This window comes from Sus scrofa, chromosome 6 (assembly GCF_054392235.1).
Source record: "Sus scrofa isolate SSC_HxYL_T2T_F1_AM1 chromosome 6, Sscrofa_HxYL_maternal_Yorkshire_Landrace_v2.0, whole genome shotgun sequence".
NCBI lineage: Eukaryota > Metazoa > Chordata > Mammalia > Artiodactyla > Suidae > Sus > Sus scrofa.
The window spans coordinates 107,315,034-107,336,313 of NC_139388.1; the positions used below are offsets into that span (position 1 = coordinate 107,315,034).

The 21,280-nt window shown below is 42.6% G+C and overlaps 2 protein-coding genes across 28 annotated transcripts in view; one reads left to right on the forward strand and one right to left on the reverse strand.

Moving 5' to 3' along the window:
* DLGAP1 (DLG associated protein 1) overlaps positions 1-21,280 on the forward strand; it is a 1,399,633-nt gene that overhangs the window by 1,028,035 nt on the left and 350,318 nt on the right. The gene's annotated exons all lie outside the window — the stretch shown is intronic.
* LOC146402737 (uncharacterized) overlaps positions 1-21,280 on the reverse strand; it is a 409,060-nt gene that overhangs the window by 103,416 nt on the left and 284,364 nt on the right. Inside the window, exon 5 of the transcript XR_014807688.1 lies at positions 18,962-20,170. The gene's annotated coding sequence lies outside the window, so the exon portion shown is untranslated. The remainder of the gene's footprint in view (positions 1-18,961; positions 20,171-21,280) is intronic.

The following is a 21,280-nucleotide window of genomic DNA, read 5'->3' on the forward strand; positions in this document are numbered from 1 at the left end:
GTGCTGAAAATAAAAACATGCATGCTAGCTCTTAACTCCTGGCTTAGCACTTGTCTTACTATTAACACAATTATTAGTACTGGCACTTAGTCAAGAACAGTATTGGTTTCATTAAGGGAGTGAGTATAGTTACATAAACAAGTCATCAAGCACAGGGTGATATAGGAGGGATCACTAACCCAGACTTCAGGGGCAGAGAAGGGAGGGCTTCCTGGAAGAAGGGGTACTTAACAGTTTAAGTCAAGGGGGCTGCTAAGGACAAAGAAGGGGCCATGTTGCTGGCAGAAGGAATAGCACAGGCAGAGAATTCACCAGGAGTACAAAGAACCCAAGTTCACTTAGCTTGGATGCTGCAGTGTTAGGTGGGGAAGGAGTGGGAGAGAGGGCAGGGATCAGCTGGCATCAGAAACAGGAGGCCTTGTAAGCCATGGTGAGGGCTCTGAACTTGACTCTCAGCTCTTGCATGAGATTTGCTCTGTGAAAATGAGGCCAGTGGGACTGGAGTCATGGGGCCCGATCTTCCCTCAGCTCCATGATTGGTGGGTCACCTGCTATTATTTCTCACCTGTAGGTATTGGGTCCTTGAGAGGTGAGAGTCTTTGTCAGGTCAAGATACTGCTGTTCATTTCTCATAAGCCTTCTAACTTTCTGAAATCTCAGTGTTTTGGCTAAATTCAGGTAATACTCCCCTCAATCCCGTCTCATTCAGTATGATTACACTAAAACTCTCCCCACCTTTCTGAAGAGCCATCATGTTGCTATTCAGCCTGGGGAATAGCAACACTTCACTAAAAGCTGCATGCTCCTTGCCCCACCTGCACAGTTCTGTACCCCGTCCCTGGGGTGCTCAGGTTTGTTCCTTTTGTAGTTTTCAAGCAACTTTACACTCTGGCTAAGGCTGCTTGACCCATAGCCAAACCTCTCCCCTTTGCAGAAAGCTTTGACAAACATGGCAAGGCAGTTTTGCCACAAGGAGACCACAGAAATCCACAGCAGAAAGAATTTAAAGTTCAGCGGAGAGAAATAAACTTAATCCAGATTACTTGCCACTTCTGCTAAAATACACGTATCAGAGGGATAGAAAATGTGAGGTGGATTCATATGCCCCTAAACAGCCATTGATGGAATCATTTCTCAGCACACACCACAGCCTCAGTTGTCCCCTAGGTGGCCTCCCTATGACTTGCAGTGGTGTCCCTGGCTGCCTCTGAAAGTCATAGCTGGACAAAATGTAGCTCTGAGAGCACTTCCCAGCATTGCCATCACGTCTGCACTCAGCAGAAAACCACGAATATAGCTTCGGACACCTCAGCACTGCAGGGGCTCCTCTCCTGGGACACAGATGCAGTGACCCAAAGCCATGGCTGGAACAGTCAGGTCTGTGGAATATGCTTTGCTATCTTACTCATTTCAAATTCCCTTTCAAATCCACAGGGAAAGTATGTTACGCCTTACTAACCTCAGACTTCAAGATCTTGGCTTGAGTGTGATCAGATTAGGTGAGCAACTTTGCTGTGCTCTGAAGTTCCTTCCATCTAAAAATGAAATCCTCCAAAAGGGCGAGAAAAGAAAATTGTACTTGGAGGAGTTCCTGTTGTGGCTCAGCATGTTAAGAACCCAACTAACATCTCTGAGGATGCCGGTTCAATTCCTGGCCTCGCTCATTGTGTTAAAGTATCCAGTGTTGCCATGAGCTGTGGAAATAGGTCAAATTCACAGCTCAGATCTGGTGTTGCTCTGGCTAAGGCATAGGCCTGCAGCTGTATCTCTGATTTGACCCCTAGCCCGGGAATTTCCATATGCTACAGGTGCAGCTTTAGGGGAAAAAAAAGAAAAAAGAAAAAAGAATACTATGACCTTCAATCAAGCCACTGTTTTCAAAAAATTTTTGGATGTAAATGCAATATTATTTATCCATTCTCACCCAATTTTATTGTTTATTCCTGCCTGAATCATTTATTAACCAGCCTATGCGATCTAATGATAGAATCATCATCACTTCTGGATTCAGTTGATAACCTACTGTTAAAAAAAAAAAAAAGCTCTATTTAATATGGATTGTGTGTTTTTATTCAATTATGATTTATTTTGCTGTTCAAACCTTCTGACTCTGTTGTCCCAGGTTTGGTCAGAGGGAACACCTTCAAGCAAATTCCTATGTTATTGTGGTATTTCCAGTATTTCTTAAGCTTTTCCTTACTTAACAACATAATGAGTAGTTGCAGGATCATCTTGTGTTTTCCTAGTCTCAGCCTTGAATTTAATAGAGAAGCTATTTCCCAAGGAGCCCCGATTCCTTTTAGTCAAGAATGGTACTTAGAACCTAGGGCCTGGGCCAGTGCTAGATGTACTCATGGCTACGATGATGGTCTCATTGCTTCCAAGCAAGTCCTTTCAATGCAAATAGAAAATGTATGTGCATGCACTTGCGTGCACACACACACACACCCCTCTATCCACATCTACTAAAAACCAATCACGTAGACCAGTGGCTATCCACCAGGGAGCTGTTTGTTTGTTTGTTTGTTTTTGCTTTTTAGGGCCACATTTGTGACATGTGGAAGTTCCCAGGCTAGGGGTCCATTTGGAGCTACAGCTATTGGCCTGTGCCACAGCCACGCCAGATCTGAGCCGTGTCTGTGACCTACACCATATCTCACAGCAACACTGGATTTTTAACCCACTGAGCGAGGCCGGGGATCGAACCTGCAACCTCATGGTTCCTAGTCAGATTTGTTTCCACTGTGTCATGACGGGAACTCCCACCACCAAGGAGGTTTTGCCCCCTCCTCCTCCCCCAGCCCAGGGGCATCTGGCCATGGTTACAGACAATTTTGGTTGTCAGAGCTAAGGAGGGTACCACTCACATCTGATAAGTAGAAGCCAGAGATACTCTATATATCCTACAAAGCACAAGACAGCCCCTCACAACAAAGAATGATCTGACCCAAAATGTCAGTAGTTCTGAAGGTGAGAAGCCCTGGCTTATACTGTTATCTCAGATTTCAATCCAGCACCAGTGTTGGCTCTTGCATTTCCTCCTGACTGTGAGAAGCATGGCCACCTCCAGCCACAACGTGCTTACTTAGATGATCAACTCTCAGATACACAGAAAGTATCTTCCCAAATTGTTGTCCCATCTCTCTGCAGAAAAACAAACCTACTTACTAAAACAGTGTTTGCATGAGATTTTGGTTTTTTGTTTTAGTGGGTTTTTTGTTTGTTTGTTTGTTTTTGTCTTTAGCCTAAAGGTAGTCAAAATACTATATATGCAAGTTACTTGGGTTGTTTTATTTTTCCTGAATCTAATAAATGCAGGAGGGCAACCTGAGTTTACTAGTTTGCTCTTCTCTGTACCTGTAGCTCTAAAAATAAATTATATTTTATTTAGGTACATATGTCTTGGAGTATGAAAATCTTTAAATGTATTAGACTTTTTGGCATGTGTGATTTTCTGGCTGAATTGCTTATAGCAAAAGAAAATATTTTCACAATACTGTTTTTTCCATACACATTTGCCTTAAAAGAGCAGGTAAAAATTTGAGTTATAACAACTCTGGGGAAGCCAGGTCTGTCCCAGGAGGGGCCAGGGCCTGAAAGTGACTTGCTCAGGGTTAAAAACAGTGCTCAGCCTTCATGTCTAAGTTGGAGATAAATAGGCACTGCCCAGCATAGAACTACTCACAACTCATAACACTACTGCTAAGGGTTGTGATAGAGGTAGTGCAAACTAAAATTTCTGCATTTGTAGATAAAACATTCTTTGAAATTTTGAAAGTTAAAACAAACAAACCATGAATCTGTTACTAAATATAAGTACAACAAAAAAGTTTTATGTAAAAATAATGCTACCAGGTCACTTTACTCAGAGATGATGTATTTTGAACTCCCATTTACAACTCAAAAGTAGATTTTACATGTGAGCATAGAGTATAATCAAAAGGCAGGCCAAACAAGCAAAAAAAAAAAACAAAACAACAACCCCCCAAAAACCAAGATGTCTCTATTTCAAAATCTAGATCTCTCATTAGAACACTCTTCTGAACTCCAGAACCTCAAATCCAACTCTGTGCTAGGTGTCTATCTCCTCCTGGGTCCCAACAGTCATCTACTCTCATCATAAGTCCAAAGTAGATTTTATTGCAGTTAACTCCAATTAATGGTTTCGAATGAAGTATTTTGATGCTGAGCAGTGAACTGGAACTGTTTATCCCATAGCAGGGCTCAGAAACAAGGTAAGGAGGTAGTTGACTCTCTGATCTAGTTAATTTACTACAACATGTGCTTATGACCCTTCAGAAAGGCATTCTTGGGTTGTTCTATTTATTCTGATATTTACATACTACTTGACAATTTATGGTGGACAAACATTTTCAATTGTCTCAACAACCCTCTCCTGCTAACCCCTTGCCTTTTGTTTAAAGATGAAATTCATCAAGTTTAAGCACATTCTCAAAACCACACACTCATAGATATTGACAGGGTGAGGCTTCCAGCTTGAGTCTTCTAACTAAACACATGTTCTTTCCACCACACCAAGCTTTCTCAGTTATGTAGGAGTTGCAGGCACTATTTAAGTTTTTCTGGTAGTGATTTTACCATCATGCACAGAGAAGCAACGTATGCACACACATATCCATATTTTTTCTCAAATCCTTAGATGACTTTGAAGTAGTCTTCCCACTTTATAATTGGGGAAATTGGCTCAGAATATTGAATGATCTTGCCCAATATTACCCAGATTGGAAATGGCAAAGCTAAACCAAGACAGCCGGCATCTCAATTTCCAGTTTCACTTTCTTCCTTTCCACGTTTGGATCATGAAAGAATGCTTGTCGGAAACATGCCTTCTACCCCTGTTGAGGTATCAAAGGAAGGCAAATTGCACCAGTATATTAGGAAATTAAATAGTCCCTGTCACCATATAGTGATTATCAAGGTAGCAGAACTACAGTTTTATAAATTTACAAGTTGAACCCTTAATCGTGTGGGCTGTTGTTCCAGAGGCGCAAAAAAAAAAAAAAAAAAAATTAATAATCCTTTCTAGCAATTCTCAGCCCTGGAAATTTCACTTTTGCCAGAGGAACACAGGAAACTGGCATAAAATTAAGCATATGAATCAGAATGTAGCACTCAACAGTCTGTGCAACGATCAGGAAGGGGAAGCAATTGACAAGCAGTGATCTCTTCCTTGGAAGAGGGTGTGACCATTGATTGTTCTCTGGTCAACAAGACCTTTTACAGCAAAGGACATTGCTTCATGGATACTTGACATGCATCCTTGGGTGGGGTGGAACAGAATGGGAAATCAAGCCATGCACTAACTGAAAGCCCAATACAACACAGCACAACACAACCATTCATCTCAGGGGAAATCTGAAGGGTGAGGTACGTGGCAATGCTATACTCTGGAAAAGAAATGGGGCATAAACTGGTCACTCCAGGTGGCAGCAGAGGAAAGGTAGAAACTTGAAAATACACCGCAATGTTATTGAACTCAGGGGTAGCCTGGCTAATAGCACAACAGAGAAATAGTGAGTGCAACCAGACTGGCAGATCCATTCCAGCCTACTAGTTCTGCCGCAAGGCATTTGTGATTTCATTCCTACATTCCAAAGTGCTAGATGTAAACAGAAAAATTTCTTTTCATCAGCAGAAAATCTTCAGATGACTTGCCTCCTAAGCAGCTTTTTCTAATCGTGTGGCCTCTATTTCAGAGTACCTCTTGCACCAGCTCTTCCTTATTATTGTCATTTTCTTTGTTTGCTAGTTAAGAGCACAGGTGTGAAGCCCAATGGGTCTTTGTTCAAAGCTGGCTTTGTCACTTACTAGATGTGTGGCCTTAGGCAAGTGCCCTAAATTTTCTGAACCTCTATGTACCCTTCATAAAATGAAAGTGCTAACACTGCAGCATCTCTGGAAGGACTAAGTGAGATGATATAGGCCAAGCACTTATTTAGCACAGGGCCTGGCATATCACAGTGGCTAATACAATCCTATTACCTGGCACCTAGCACTTTTCTGCAGGTTCCTATTAGACAGCAGAACTCAAGAATCCATTCGTCCACTGGATATTATCTTGCTAAAGCAATGCTCTGACTAAGGTACTCTGTGCAAAAACCATCCGAAGCTCCCCCTTATCAATCCAGGAAGTTAAAAATGTAAAGTCACTCACACTCTAGCCTCAACCCAACTTTCCAGCCTCATCTCCCAGTTAAAGTCATCAGGAATCCCCATGGCCTGCAGTGGGCCACACTTGCATGTGAAAACTTGGTAACATCAGTGGATGGTATAAAGGTCCCTCAGTGATTCCCAAGGGACAGATACACACTTGCCAATAGGAAGCTTCAAACAACACTAAGGACCTGAGATGTGAGAATTTCAGCTCTTTCCCAAGTGCCTACCAAGGAGATTAAAATGACTCAAGATGCCTCTGAAACTGAGTGGAGAAGGGGCAAGGCCTTCACCCGTCTTCCTTGTTGATCAACTGTATCCATGTTCAGGCATCTCTGACTTGGCATGCGTGTTATCTTGGGCAAACTCCCCCTGGGGAGTGCATGTCACAGACTACCCAGGTGTTTCCCCAGCCCTTTGCATAGCTGTACAGTGGTTGGCTCTTGGGGAATCTGTACGGCGGCTGCTCGGGGTGGCTGGGACACCATGCTTACAACCCCCTTCCTGAGCTCTGCCTTCCTCTTCAATCCAGCTTCTCAATTTGCCTTGCATCTGCCCCTTCCTCTCCTGGGAAGAGGAACCACCACCACCACCAGCCACCCTAGTTCAAGGATCCATTGCTGCTCCTTCTGTCGAATAGACACCCCCAGGCTCCCCTCCTTCCACATTCCCTTGCTGCCCTGTCTCCCCAGCAAGGTAATCTCTGCTCTGAATGCCTGTCCCTGGAGCTACCTGCAACATTGCTAGAAATCACTCTTTCAGCAGAGAAAGAAGAAAAAAAAAAAAAAAAAAAACGTGTGGAGAAAGTTTCCAGAAAGCATCTCTAGTTTCTGAATCCCAAGTTCTAAGATATAGTCCCCTGAATGTCATGTGAATACTTATCTCCCTTTAAGGCCCAGGTTGGGTCTGGCTGATAGTTAGGCTACTTTCCACCAACTCTTAGTTGTGTACAGGGTTCTCTTTAGCCTCTAACAAAGTATTTCTTATTTCAAAGAAGCTGAGGCTCAAAGAGGCGAAGTGACTGGTGTAGACGCATTCACAATGAGAATTGCTCTGCCTCGCGATGCCTCCCACAGTCAGTCTGTGTATTTCAGGCCTTCATGGGGAGTGCTTCGTTTTCATAGCAACAGACACGATATTGAATCAACAACAACAAAGCACAAAGCTAGTCCACGAGCCCCATAATGACAGGTAAGGCGTGTTTCACAGCTCGACTTGAATAGAGATGATTGCAAGGAACCAGGGCAACACAGATGTGCCAGCAGCATCTCATCCCTCAGGATGTTAATATCCCAGCACTTTCTTCTCTATCAGACCCTCTCCCTATTGTCAGATAGGAGAAAACCTGTGAAAGTGCTTCCTTTCTTTTAAATGCAGTCTAAAAGGGGGGAGAGGTGGCAAATTCCTTGATTTACTTTTTTTTTTTTAAACCTCTTTTTCTATAACCCATTTTACCCCACCATTCCACACCCTCAAGCTGAGGGAAAATGTACTTTGGGTCATCCTGACATTATCCAGCATTTTCCCTTTCCCCCCCGGGTACTGACCTTCTAACTTACACAATTTTCACAGGATAAGTGTAGTATGATTACTGTTGCTCCAGAACAGTATGTACTCCATGTCCTTATATATAGTGTGCTACCTTAAGAACCACCCAAATTATGCTTAACCACTGTCAAAGCCCAAGTCTTCTCATATTTATGCTGCTAGCACAGTGAGTTAAGGATCTGGACTTGTCACTGCAGTGTCGCAGGTTCCATCCCTGGCTTGAGAAATTTCTACATGCTGTGGGCACAGCCAGAAAAAAAAAAAGAAAAGAAAAAAAAAGACTGATCTGACTTATGCTGCCATTTAAGATAATGAAATGACAGTTGTATGGCGCCAACCCTTGATGCAGGCCAGGTATGTGTCTAATGACTTGACAGATGTCCACATGTATAAGTACTCATGTAGCTTATTACTCTAGTATATGATGTACAGTAGAATACGCTTGAGGTGACTTCCAGAAATGAGGACACACATAAAGATAACAAAACTGATGGGGAAAAGGGTATTAGGCGCCTTGGACCACAACCATCACTCTTAGATTACCTCCAGCATCTCTATGTCTTATCCACTGGCGCAAATTCAGGATGCTATTGGCCCCTGCCTGCAGGTCCTTCAGCCCTGAGGGCAAACCCCTGCCTCTATTGGACACTTTAGCCATTCCCTGGGAAATCTACCATAGTGTACTTGAAATAGGTTCCTTCTCCCCCATCTTGCCCTCTGTTCCACCCTCACTCCCCTGCAGTGACCAACTATCCCCCCACCCTTCTGCAAGTATAGGCTCCTGGGCTGGGTGGGAGGTAGTGATGCCTAATGGCTACAAGCACAGACTACAGAGCTGGCCTTCCTTCACTGGTATCCTGGTCCCCACCACTTAGGATTCCTTGGTTTATGTGTTTCTCTGTGCTACACTTGCCTCATTTGTAAAAGGGAGACATCAATAGTACCTATGCTGTAGAATCCTTAACATTCTTAACAGGACTTGATGTGTTGGAATCTCTAGAGAACTTAAACAGGGCATCCTGAAACAGAAGTTCTGTCTTTCAGGGCTTCCTGTTCAATAAATAAAAGTGTTGGCAGATGCTTTGGAGGAATAACTCAGGAGTTTCAAAGTACACTGTGCTAGGTTTAGACAAACTTTATTTTATTGTATTTTTTTTTCTTTTTAGGGCCACACCTTTGGAAGTTCCTGGGCCAGGGGAACTTTGGCAGCTGCCGGCCTGCACCACAGCCATGGCAACAATGGATCTGAGCCACATCTGCGATCTACACTGAAACTTACAGCAATGCTGGATCCTTAACCCACTGAGCAAGGCCAGGGATCGAACTAGCATCCTCATAGCAACAATGTTGGGTCCTTAGCCTGCTGAGCCACAGCAAGAACTCGTGGACAAGATTTTAATAGAAACCATCACAGTACACTTGTTGGGCCATCCACCTCCACCTCCTTAAATATGGTAGTCATGTCAGTTATATGTTTTGTATTGTTTCATTTGATCGTTTATAGATGTTGGTTCAAGTTTTAGAAGAAAGGATAAGATTTTCAGGGTGAGAAAGAGGGATGCTAGAAAGGTCAGAATTCTGGAGTTTTTTTTTTTTTAATAAAAATTTAATTCTTACTGCTCTTTTTCAATTCTTACACCTTGCTGGTTAGGAACACAAGTAGAAATGGAAGAGAGGGGCACGCAGGTCTCAATTTCACTGAGGAGGTTACTACACAGGGCAAGTTCTAGAAGTTAAAGGCAAGTGCTATGGGGCTGCAGTTCCAGAACTGGTCTTATTGTTTACAAGGATGGTGATGATGGTGTTACACAGCACGTGGATGAATGTTCAAGCTCAGGACAAACTAAGCAGTGGCTAAGGATTTTCTCCCTTTCAGAGTCATGGGCCAGAGCAAGGAGAAGAGCGTTGTTTGTGTCATGTGGCTCCTCCTGGTCTCCATTTGAAAAATGTTCTTATCTGAGGGCAGCAGACCCTTCAGTCTGGAAATTAATACCTCCCAAGCATCGGTTCCAACAGGGATTGCACGTGCACTCCTGCCCACTCTCGACAGATGGCAAGGAGCCCAAACCTTCCACATGCTCCTCTGTTCTCTGGAAAGGCAAGGGCCCGCCAGCCAATTTGGCTGGTGCAGCCGTGACTGTGGGTGTCTCTCAAGCATCATTCCTGTCCTTGGCTATTTAGCACCAGATGAGTTTCCAGCCAGTTGAATATATTCTGGGGCAGACAGCACAGGGACTCTCAGATGTTCTGCTGTTAGTCTGTGGCTACCTCTGGAGGTTTTAATTGGCTTGCTTGAGCAGGGGCGGTAAGGGTTGGTGAGACTGCTGGGCATCTTGCTATAGTAGAGAGAGGGACTTGTCTATTTCACTGACTTTTTAAAAAATTCTTCTTTAAAGTATAGTTGATTTACAATGTTGTGCCATTTTCTACTGTACAGCACAGCCACCCAGTCATACATACACACATACACACCCACCCATTCTTTTTCTCTTATTATCTTCCATCATGGTCTATCCCAAGAGATTGGATATAGTTCCTGGTGCTGAACAGTAGGACCTCATTGCTTATCCATTCTAAAGGGAATAGTTTGCATCTACCAACCCCAAACTCCCCATCCATCCCACTCCCTCCCAATTTCCCCTTGGCAGCCACAAGTCTGTTCTCCACTTGAAGGTCTCAGACTTGTCAGGGCTCACTCTCCTTTCATAAAGGCTGCAAAATGTCTTCAGAAGCGACATTCTCCCAACAGACAGAATTTGCAAATTTTGCATCCAAATGTAACTGGTATTTCAGAAATAGCCTTTTCTGGGCTGGTATGCTGTTTTCCTTCTCTCCGCCCCCCCCCCCCATCCGGTGATCATTATTTTCAAAAGTCAAAGGATTTATTGATTCTGAAACGCTCCAAGTTTACAAAAGAACTCCCAGGAATGGATTTATCCTATCTCCTGTTTGGGATTCCATTCTCCAGTGCCCTTTCCAGTTGCAATGAGCAGTTTCCGTCTTTGTTTCTTTTTCTTTCCAGCTTTCTTGGTGCTTTTTAAATCTTGATCACCACCTTGGGTCCCAGTTGGGCTGCTCCTTCCCTGAGCTCTGCTGCACCGAGTGGCCATGTTTCTACCAGCTCACCCACGACTTTAAATCTCCACAAATTTCACTTCAAAGGCCTCTAACTCAGGCTCATTTCCTGTGTTTTAAGCATTCTCAGTTATTCGTGTGCATAATTGTCATAGCTGAGCTTATTACACACAGCTTAGAATAAGACTTTCAAAAATTTTTTAAAGAAATGGTGACTTTCCAACAGTGACCATTGGAAGAGCTTTTAATTAAGGCTGAGTTGGTAAATTGCTATGAAAGTAAAACATAACAGCTTTCCAGGCCAAACTAGGCATGGGTTTCCCATTTGCCATTTATTTGAATCCTATTCTCGAGGTTTCTGCTTGAGGGAAAAAAAAAAATGTCATCCTTATCGTAATGTTTTCAAGCTAGCAAGACATATGGCAGTGAATTAGGGAGGGAACATAATTTCAGTCACTAATTATTCATAAATAGACTAACTGAAGAGGGGGATTTCGTTTGAGGAGAAGTAATAATGAGAACTTGAACTCTATGATTTTTCTTTCTTCAGTTGAGATCTTGATCTCTTTTGAAATTTTGATCCAAGCCCAAAAGGGTTTATTCTGTCAGAGAAATGATTCTGTGTTCTTAAATCAGGATGGAAAATGGGAAAGGTAATATGCCTTTTAAGGAAAATCTAGGCATTCGCTATATATATATATATATATATATATATATATATATATATATATAAATGGCCATGCCTGCATCATTCTGAGGTTTCCAGGCTGGGGGTCAAATTGGAGCTTTAGCTGCTGGCCTACACCACAGCCACAGCAATGCAGGATCCAAGCCACATCTTCGACCTACATCACAGCTCACGGCATCGCCAGATCCTTAACCAAATGAGTGAGGCCAGGGATTGAACTCGAAACCTCATGGTTACTAGTCAGATTTGTTTCTGCTGCACCACAACAGGAACTCCCAGGAATGCATTATAATTTTATTTTCTATTTTTTGCTCTTTAGGGCTGTACCCGTGGCATATGGGGGTTTCCAGGCTAGGGGTCCAATCCGAGCTACAGCTGCCAGCCAAGATCCAAGCTGTATGCCAGATCCAAGCTGCGTCTGCAACCTACACCACAGCTCATGGCAACACCAGATCCTTCACCCACTGAGCAAGGCCAGGGATCAAACCTGCAACCTCATGGTTCCTAGTCAGATTCATTTCTGCTGCACCACTGCAGGAACTCCAGAAATTCACTATTTTTATATCCCACTTTGAGTAATAAATAGAAGCTGTGTTTGACAGGCACATTATTAGACCTTGTAGGTCCATAACAATTCCACCCCACCCCACGCCCGCAATAATTCAAGGTATCTCTTCCTACTAATGCATCCTCCTGGAACATTATGAAGAAGAAAAGGCCACAGAACCACAAAGCTAAAGCAAACCTGACATCATCTAGTCCCAGGGTTATTTTTGTCTTCAGCTGTGAAATCTTTCCTCTCGCCAAACAAAAACTTACACGGGGGGGGCTGATAAACACACACAAGTTGCTGTTCTGGTTTGAGCAGAAGAGACACAGAGTTGCTCCAATTTGTCTTCCTCCAACTCCTCCAAGAAAGCAAAGGGCATTTCCAAATCCCAGTTCCAGCCTCATCTCAGATTATTCTAGAAGCAAGGAAACTGGGGCGCAGAAAAAGGACTTGCCTTGGCCAGGCTCACCCACCTCCCACAGCACCACGCGTTTCTATTTGAGCTCAACCCCTGTCCCCTCCCTGGCTTCGCATTCCTCCAGGGCCCTTATGAGATGCTGTGTATTTATGCTAAGTGTTTATGTTTTTAAATACCCTACTTTATTCTGAGACCCTGGAAGGAATGAACTAGTCTTACTCATTCGTGTTCCACCCCCCACCCCAAACCCCTTGGCACCCAGCACCCTGCTTTATACCAAGCAGGTCCTCTGGCCACAATGACTGATGTGGACTGAAATTGCCCCACCTGAATGATGGCCCACATTAGGTTAAGTACTAGCTGCTAGGAATATAAGAAATTTGATTTTGGTGTGTTGAAGTTTCGATATCCAAGTTAATATATAATGGAATCTTTTATTTTCAAAATCAAAGTGGACCTAAGAATAACCCATAGTGGCTCATCAGAGTGTTAAATATCAAAGAACAGGGCTTCCCAAACGTTAGCAGGTATCAGAATCACCTGAAGCATTTGTTAATTAACCTCTCCTTCTGCAGCTGGGCTGCCAAAGAGACCAGGAAAGTGCTAGGATACAGTAAAAAGAATTGGGATTTGTCACAATTCCTGCTAAATATTTCACAGAGTTGCCATCATTCAGCTCATTAGGAAACTGTCTTAGATTGCCATGCTGTAGTGTTGAAATTTTATGTCACTTCCTTGCCAGGTGATTCAGCCAGCTATCACACCCCACTATAAGCAATCCTATAGTCACTGGACGTCTTGAAAGTGAGCAACTTCCTGGTTATTCTAAGACTTCAAATCCATCCACAAACAGTGTAAGGTACATTTCTCCCGATAACCATACAAAATGAAAGGAAATTCAGAAATACTGCCATTTGCAGCAACACGGATAAACCTAGAGATTATCATCCTTGGCGAAGTTGGTCAGAAAGAGAAAGACAAAACCATTAGATATCTCTTAGATGTGGAATTTAAAATACCGCATAAAAGAGCTTATCAACAAAACAGACTCATGCATGGAGGGAACAGACTTATAGTTGCCGAGGGGGTAGGTAGGGGAAGGATGGACTGGGAGTTTGGGGTTAGCAGATGCAAACTATTATAAATAGTATGGATAAACAGGGTCCTATTGTACAGCGCGGGGCAATATATTCAATATCCTGAGATTAACAGTAATGGAATAGAATACAAAAATGAATATATATAAAAACGAATCACTTCACTGTACAGCAGAAATGAACCACCATTGTAAATCAAATGCACTTCAGTGAGTTTTCTTTAAAAGTAAAAATAAAATGAAGGAAAATTCAGTCATATTATGAGGGGAGAAAAAACCCTCCCTTTTCATAAGGATCTAATCTTGACCTTCTTTGCGTGATTACTACCGTCATCCCCTTCCACCACCAGCAGAGAAATTTGTTTTCCCTTAATTTGTATGAGAATTTATGCAAAATCAATTCAGTTCAACAAACAGCATGGCCAAGCCAACCACTGTGCTGAGAAAAATCAAGTATGTCTAAGATCCAGCCTTCATTCCAGGGGCCTGCACAGTTTGTGTAAAGCAAGGGATGTGGCCCAAACGTGACTCAAAGTAGGTGCTTGATAAACTTTGTCCTCCGAGAGAAAACCGGTCTACCTGGTGGGCATTTACCATCCAGAACTTTCTCATAGGAGTTACGTATTTGCTCTATTTGTACTCACCTAATTAAGCTTTCTCTACTCACAGTTGGAGCAATTAAAACTCTGGAGGGTTTCAGTGTCTTATCCTCAAGCAATTCGTGGGCCGAAACCAAGATTAGAACTGCGACTCCTCCTCATTCCCAGCAAGGAACCATCCTTACAGAAATTCTCCCACCCCCTCCCAGCCTTTTGTTAGCCTTCCTGGTTTTTAGGTGCTATCAATGACGTCAAGAAAGATTCCTATTCTCATTTTCTTCAATATTTTCATGTATTTAGAAAAGGAGGTATCCCTTCTCCATCCTTTATTTCTACCCAGGAGAGGAGGTGAGTCACTCCATTGAGGCTTGTAACGGATCTTGCTCCACCACGGACGTTCCCCAGATGCTGCAAAGGCAGCAGGCATGAGCAGATGGCAGTGATTCCCAACCACCAAATTGGCCTTTATTCCAAGCAGTCATTTATGGAGTTTTCATTGCTCTACAAAAACCTTAGTCCACCTGAGGTCACTTACCCAAAGGTTGTGTTTTATTCTAAGTTGTTACCAAATTTGAATTGGCCGATAGGAAACAAAAGGTATGAATGGATGACATTTTTGGTCTGGAACTACTTGACTTTTTTTTTTTTTTTTTTTAAAGCCAAGCCCAACTCTGCATGCCTTGTCTTAAATCACAAAATTTCTCTCAACTTACTCTCATTCTGCTGTGGATCATACCAACATAGAAACTGTCGACAAATGAACTGTTACACTTAGAATGGATAAGCAGGAGTTCCCATAATGGCTCAGAGGAAATAAATCTGGCTGGTATCTATAAGGACGCAAGTTCGATCCCTGGCCTCACTCAATGGCCTAAGGATCCAGCATTCCTGTGGCTGTGGCTTAGGCTAGTGGCTACAGCTCCGATTCGACCCCTAGCCTGGGAATCTTCATAAGCCGTGGGTGAGGCCCTAAAAAAGACAAAAAAAAAAAAAAAAACAAATATAGAATGGATAAGCAGTGAGGTCCTACTGTACAGAATAGAGAATTACATCCACTCTCTTTGGATAGAACACGATGGAAGATACTATTATGAGAAGAACAATGTGTGTATGTGTGTGTATATATATATGTATATGACTGGGTCACTATGCTATTCAGCAGAAATTGACACAATACTATAAATCAACTAAACTCTAATAAAAATAAAATTTATTAAAAAAAGAAATTGCCAACAGATGTAATACAATTTCACTTCTTTGAAAATGAAGGTACTGGAGTTCCCGTCATGGCTCAGTGGTCAAAGAACGCAACTAGCATCGGTGAGGACACGGGTTCGATCCCTGGCCTCTCTTAGTGGGTTAAGGACCCAGCGTTGCTGTGGCTCTGGTGTAGGCTGGCAGGTACAACTCCAATTGAACCCCTAGCCTGGGAACCTCCATAAGCCATGGGTGTGGCCCTAAAAGACAAAAAAAAAGAAAAGAAAGAAAATGAGAGAAGGCTCTCCTGTGGATCACAGATAACATCTTCCAACGACTGCCTTGGAGACCCTTTACCATTGGAATAATGACATGGTGATGCACATGCTCATTGGAAAGATGTTTTAATTATCCCTTAATATTTGCTTGGAATACTAGATAGCAGGCTTTCATTTTTATAGCCCAGCTACTAATCTGTAAAATTTCTAACCATGAAAAAATAGCAATGATTACTTCCTATTCCTAGGTGACCAGAAAGGCAATCTCATTAAACCCATCATAAATAAGGCTGGATCAAGAAGGGCTGCCATTTATCTATATATAAGCTTTGAACCTCAATTGGCTTAAAAATAGGAGGAAACATACTTCTTCTAGGAAGCTCAAAACCAGTTGAACATACCATAGTTAAATAGGCAAGAAAAACTTGTGTATGGAATAGCTACTTATCGAAAGTTTTCTAGCATTCTAGGTAAATAGAAAGGTGAACTTACATGGAAGGTGTCTCTTAAGGAAGACAGTCAGTAACTGAACACCTGTGTGTAGACACCAGCGAGATGGCAAAGGCGGAGCAGATGTATGGGCCCTGCTCTCAAGGAATTTATGCACAATTAACATTATTTACTTGGAAGAATGAAGGGAAAGAGACCCCTATAAAGGTTTTACAGTTCCAAGTTTTTTTTTTTAATTCAACCGTTCTCTCAATGAAATAGAAGTAATTTCACTAATAAAAAAATCAAAAGAAAAACTCCACTATCAATAACAGCAAACTAGCAGCCGGGGTTCTTAAGTGTCACCACTAGACAGTTGGTCCCTTTTAAAACAGCCTGAGGAGTTCCCGCTGTGGTGCAGGATGGGATGACCAAAAATGAAAAGAAAAAAAAAGACAGCCTGAGAATATTAAAAGCTGTAGTTAATGGTCCACCAGAGTGCTGTAACCCAGGACATTGACTTAATACGAAAGTACAGGTGGGGCAAATGAAGAAGCTGAATAAATGTATTATGAGTTCAAAAAAAGAAAGTACAGATGAACTTTATGACTAGTCAAGGGCTGAAACCTCAATATCCATTCAGCCATTCGGTTTATGTGATCTTGGGTCTTGAATGAGAAAACTTAGGTGCTAAAATCCTGTAACCTATGACTCCAAAGTCTCTCTCGTTTACAGTCAAAAATCTCACTTAGTTACATGCTCCAAAATGGATGAATCTTGAGGACATTATGTAAGTGAAATTAGCCAGCCATAAAGAAGACAAATACTGTATGATTCCACCTCTACGAGGCATCTAAAGTCGTTGAATGAATAGATAAAGAGAGTAGAAGAGTGGTGACTAGGGGCTGGGGGGTGGGGAGTGCAAAAGGAGATTGTTTAATTGGTATAGAGTTCCAGCTCTTCGGGATGAAAAGTTTCTATTTCAAAACAATGTAAATATACTGAACTCTACTAAACTGTGTACTTAAAAATAATTAAAATGGTAAATCTTATGTGTTTTCTACCTCAATAAAAAATTTTTAATAACATGGGGAAAAAATTTACTTAAGAAAGATCTGGAGTTCCTGTTGTGGCTCAACAGAAACAAATCCATGAGGACATAGGTTTGATCCCTGGCCTCACTCAGTGGTTAGGGATCCGGCATTGCTGTGAGCTGCAGTGTAGGTCACAGATGTGGCTCAGATCTGGTGTTGCTATGGCTGTGGCATAGGCCAGCAGCCGTAGCTCTGATTCAGCCCCTAGCCTGGGAACCTCCATATGCTGCAAGTGTGGCCCTAAAAAGACAAAAAAGAAAAAAAAAGAAAAAAGAAAGATCTTCAACAATTGCTTTCAACTGTTTAAGCCAGAATTACTTTTACTGCTGCCCTTGGCCTTCTATAGCAAAAGGCTATTGGGGCAAAAGAATACCCAATAGGTTTTGAGTACAGAATTATCCCTGTTACTTAGATTTTCCACATAGAAAATGGTTCATTTCTAACTTAAAAGTTCATGTTCTAACAAAATACCACCAACCCTATTTTCAGAGAGTGTGCTTTGCACCTACTGATTTCAGCAACTTGAGCTAGGATTTCAACAAACACACCTTGCCACCAGAACCATGGAAAACAAAAATCAGGAGTTCCCGTTGTGGCGCAGTGGTTAACGAATCCGACTAGGAACCATGAGGTTGCAGGTTCGGTCCCTGCCCTTGCTCAGTGGGTTAACAATCCGGCGTTGCCGTGAGCTGTGGTGTAGGTTGCAGACGCGGCTCGGATTCTGAGTTGCTGTGGCTCTGGCGTAGGCCGGTGGCTACAGCTCCGATTGGACCCCTAGCGTGGGAACCTCCATATGCCACAGAAGCGGCCCAAAGAAATAGCAAAAAGACAAAATAAATAAATAAATAAGAAAACAAAAATCAACAAGACTCCTTTACTGTGGGTTAAGCATCTTAAAAACCGAAATAGCTAGGTCTTTGCCTCAGAACACTTATGATTCAAGAGTTAGGAATAGGCTATCCCTAGCATGATATTTCAAACACATTTTTGTGTTGTGTTTTTTTTTTTTTTTTTTTTAGTTTTCACAGAGCTTAGTAAAAGTGTATCCTAATTCATGCAAAACTGGATGAAACATGATTAGAGTCTGTTTAAGGATATTTTCCTCCTTGACAAAAACAGATGTGTGAGATAGCCTAAATGATTCCTCTCCTCTTAAGAATGCCACATAAAAGAATAATCAGGCAGAAATAGAGAACTTGCAAAAAAACACATAACCTTCTTTGGCAGTGGCTACCAATGGGAGCCGCAAAGCAAATCACCAAGGAAACATCCTGAATACACAGATGGCCAGGCCAAACCTCAGGTTTTCACGAGTGGGGGCCAGAAGCCCTTTCTCAAGGGTGCTTCTGATGATCCTGGATCACTGCCAGAGTTAAGAGCAAAATTCGATAGTTATGTACTCTTTCTGAGATGTGAAATCAATGACTTACGAGCACACGGTTTTCGTCCATATAGCAATTACTGCTAAGTAACACACCATGAGACTTTTTTTGTCTGTCCTTCCTAAATATGCCGCATTCACAACGGTGCATCCACCCCGTTCCCCACCACCCTGTCTCTTCATCTATTGTGTTCTCATTTTGCCCGTGAGCCAAGCCAACAGGGAATTTTTCTGACTCAATGTTCAGCACAGTGTCTAGAACATTGGCACTGAGCGAGTGTTAAAAAAAAACAACGGTAGGCACTGCATGTTGCTTTCACACACCCCCAAATTCTTTCCTGCAGGTATATCAGGTTTAAAATCTGCAATGACGACGGATCACACCTGCAAAGACAATACTTTTTTCTTATCTTCTACAAGTAAATTCAGCTTACCTCTCGAGACCCCGACTCCCATCGAGACGGAAACGTTGGAATCCCGGTGTCATCAAAGTCATTCTGCAAGAGGTTTTCTCTTTTAGAGAGAGATTTGGTCCAACTACATATTCTTCCTTCATGCTGGGAGGCTGCTGCCTCCTCACAGCCTCCCCTCGCCGGCGTCGAAGCTGCTCTTCATCCCTCCCCCCTCCTTGGCGTCTGCTGGGAAGCAGCTACCCCGGTCCGGCCCTCAGGCCCTCTGTATCCAAGTACCACCAACACCTGTGGTCCTCACCACAGCCTATGGTCAGGAAGTGGGTGCACCTGTGTCCTCCACGCCCCGCCCCCCACCTCAGGCCTCCAGTTCTTTCGCGGCATCTTCGACTTCTCAGAATTCTCGCCCAGCCAAGGAGCGAGGGGTTCTCTGAGGTCACCCATCCACCGAGTCAGCCCAGGGCCCTCGCCAGTCCCACTGCCAATCAAGCCTGAACACGAGGCCTCCGTCAAAGGCGCGCCATCCTCAAGCTTGGGATGCAGGTGGAGATCTGTGAGGCTCCCAGATCTGCCTCACCTGGGCCCACACCAGGTTTCCACCCTAGGAGTTCATAGGGAGCGAAATGAGCCTCCCTTTAACATCTGTAGGGAAAACACAAACGACCCCGAATAGCCAAAACTGCCTTGAGACGGAAGAACACAGCTGGAGGAACCACAGTCCCTGACTTCACACCCATCATGCTTTACGCACTCTTTTCTAAACTGTAGGTCAAGAAATACCTAGGATTCCTGGCCAGCATTTTTAAATTAGATGGGATCAGATAGGCTTGAGGTCAACTGGAAGGGGACATATTGCTGCGTTCCCTTTTTTTAATACTGGTTCAAGAGGTAAACTCTCCATTTTTTACTGTACTGGTAGTCAAAAGAGGATCAGGAACTCTGCTCTCTCATTCTATTCCCTTTAGAATCTTCTGGTCTCCCAATAAGCGTTTTTATCACTGCCATCTCTGGCTCTCCCGGTAAGAAAACACTCCCATAGAATCACCCCTCAAGTTCTGTTCTTGGGTTTATTTTGAAAATGATCCTTTGAGACTTGCAGACTCTCCTCTGTCTGGCTTTTCTCCCAGGGTCAAGTCCAGATGTTCATAAGGACTGCTTCTGAGCTGTGGTTTTCATTCCTGCTCCCCTGGTTGCCCCCCTTCCCTGAGGCAATTAGCTTCAGCTGGCAATTTCCTTTCAGTGGTCCAAGGACCCAAGGTATAAAGAGAAGCAAAATCCAACAGAAAACAATTCAAAATTTTAACCTGCCACACAGGGATGTGGCAGTTTTCAAGCCACATTAAAAAGCATTTTTAAAATTGTTTAAACACATAAGAACAATCTCTCTAAACTGTTTGGTTTGTATATACTGCTAGTCACCTCTTTCTAAAGGCTCGATAAAGCAAAGAGTCATTTAAAAATAGCGTCCTCAAACATTTCATTTTAACTTAAGACATATAAATATTTATTCACTCACTAATCTTTTCAAAAAGCATCAAGGCCTTTAAAAAAATAAATTTACTGACTGAAATTCCAGATTGTCTTCCTTGCATGTGGTTTATAGAACCACATTCTATAAATTCTGGTTTCAGTTTTCTTTAGGTTGGGACTTGTAAAACAAACTGCATGCAAATCCTTCTAAATTGTCATTATTTTTTCCAGTATTTACACTTGCTTCACCCACAACTACTTTAGCAGTAATTTTGAACAACTCTTTGTCTATTCCGTCCTTGCAAGGCTTTCTAAATTGGAAGAGAAACAATTTTTTTAAAAACTCTTTTTAAGGGATTTTAGAAAAATGGGTCTTCTGCATTCCTACTTCAAGATGCTTTGTAATATTTAATTTAATTACATAAAGTAATTAGTAATATTTAATTTAATTACATAAAGTTAGACTAACATAAATAGATTTGAGGAAAAGCTCTAAAGGAGCTCAATAGGGTGAGCCGTCCTTGTGCCCTGGGCAGCCCGGCTGCTTTTCCAGAGAGAACGAAGTGTCTATTAAGCTGAAGAGTGGGTCAGGTGGAGTTTTGTGAACAGGGCTTGTACTCCCCTGAGAAAAAAGACTTAACCTAAGCTAAAACAAACTGCAAGCTATCATAATTTCAGAAAACTGTCCTCATCTAGCAGAGAGAGCATTTTGGGGATGGTGGAAGGGAGAAAGTAGATGTGAGGAAATTCTGGAGTTTAGACACCGACACTGCTTAACTTGTGACTTTGGGTAAGTCAGTTACCCAAAGAGTTCGGGGTTTTGGTTAATGAAGCTAGTTCTCTTCAGCTTGGAATTCCATTATCCATATTTAC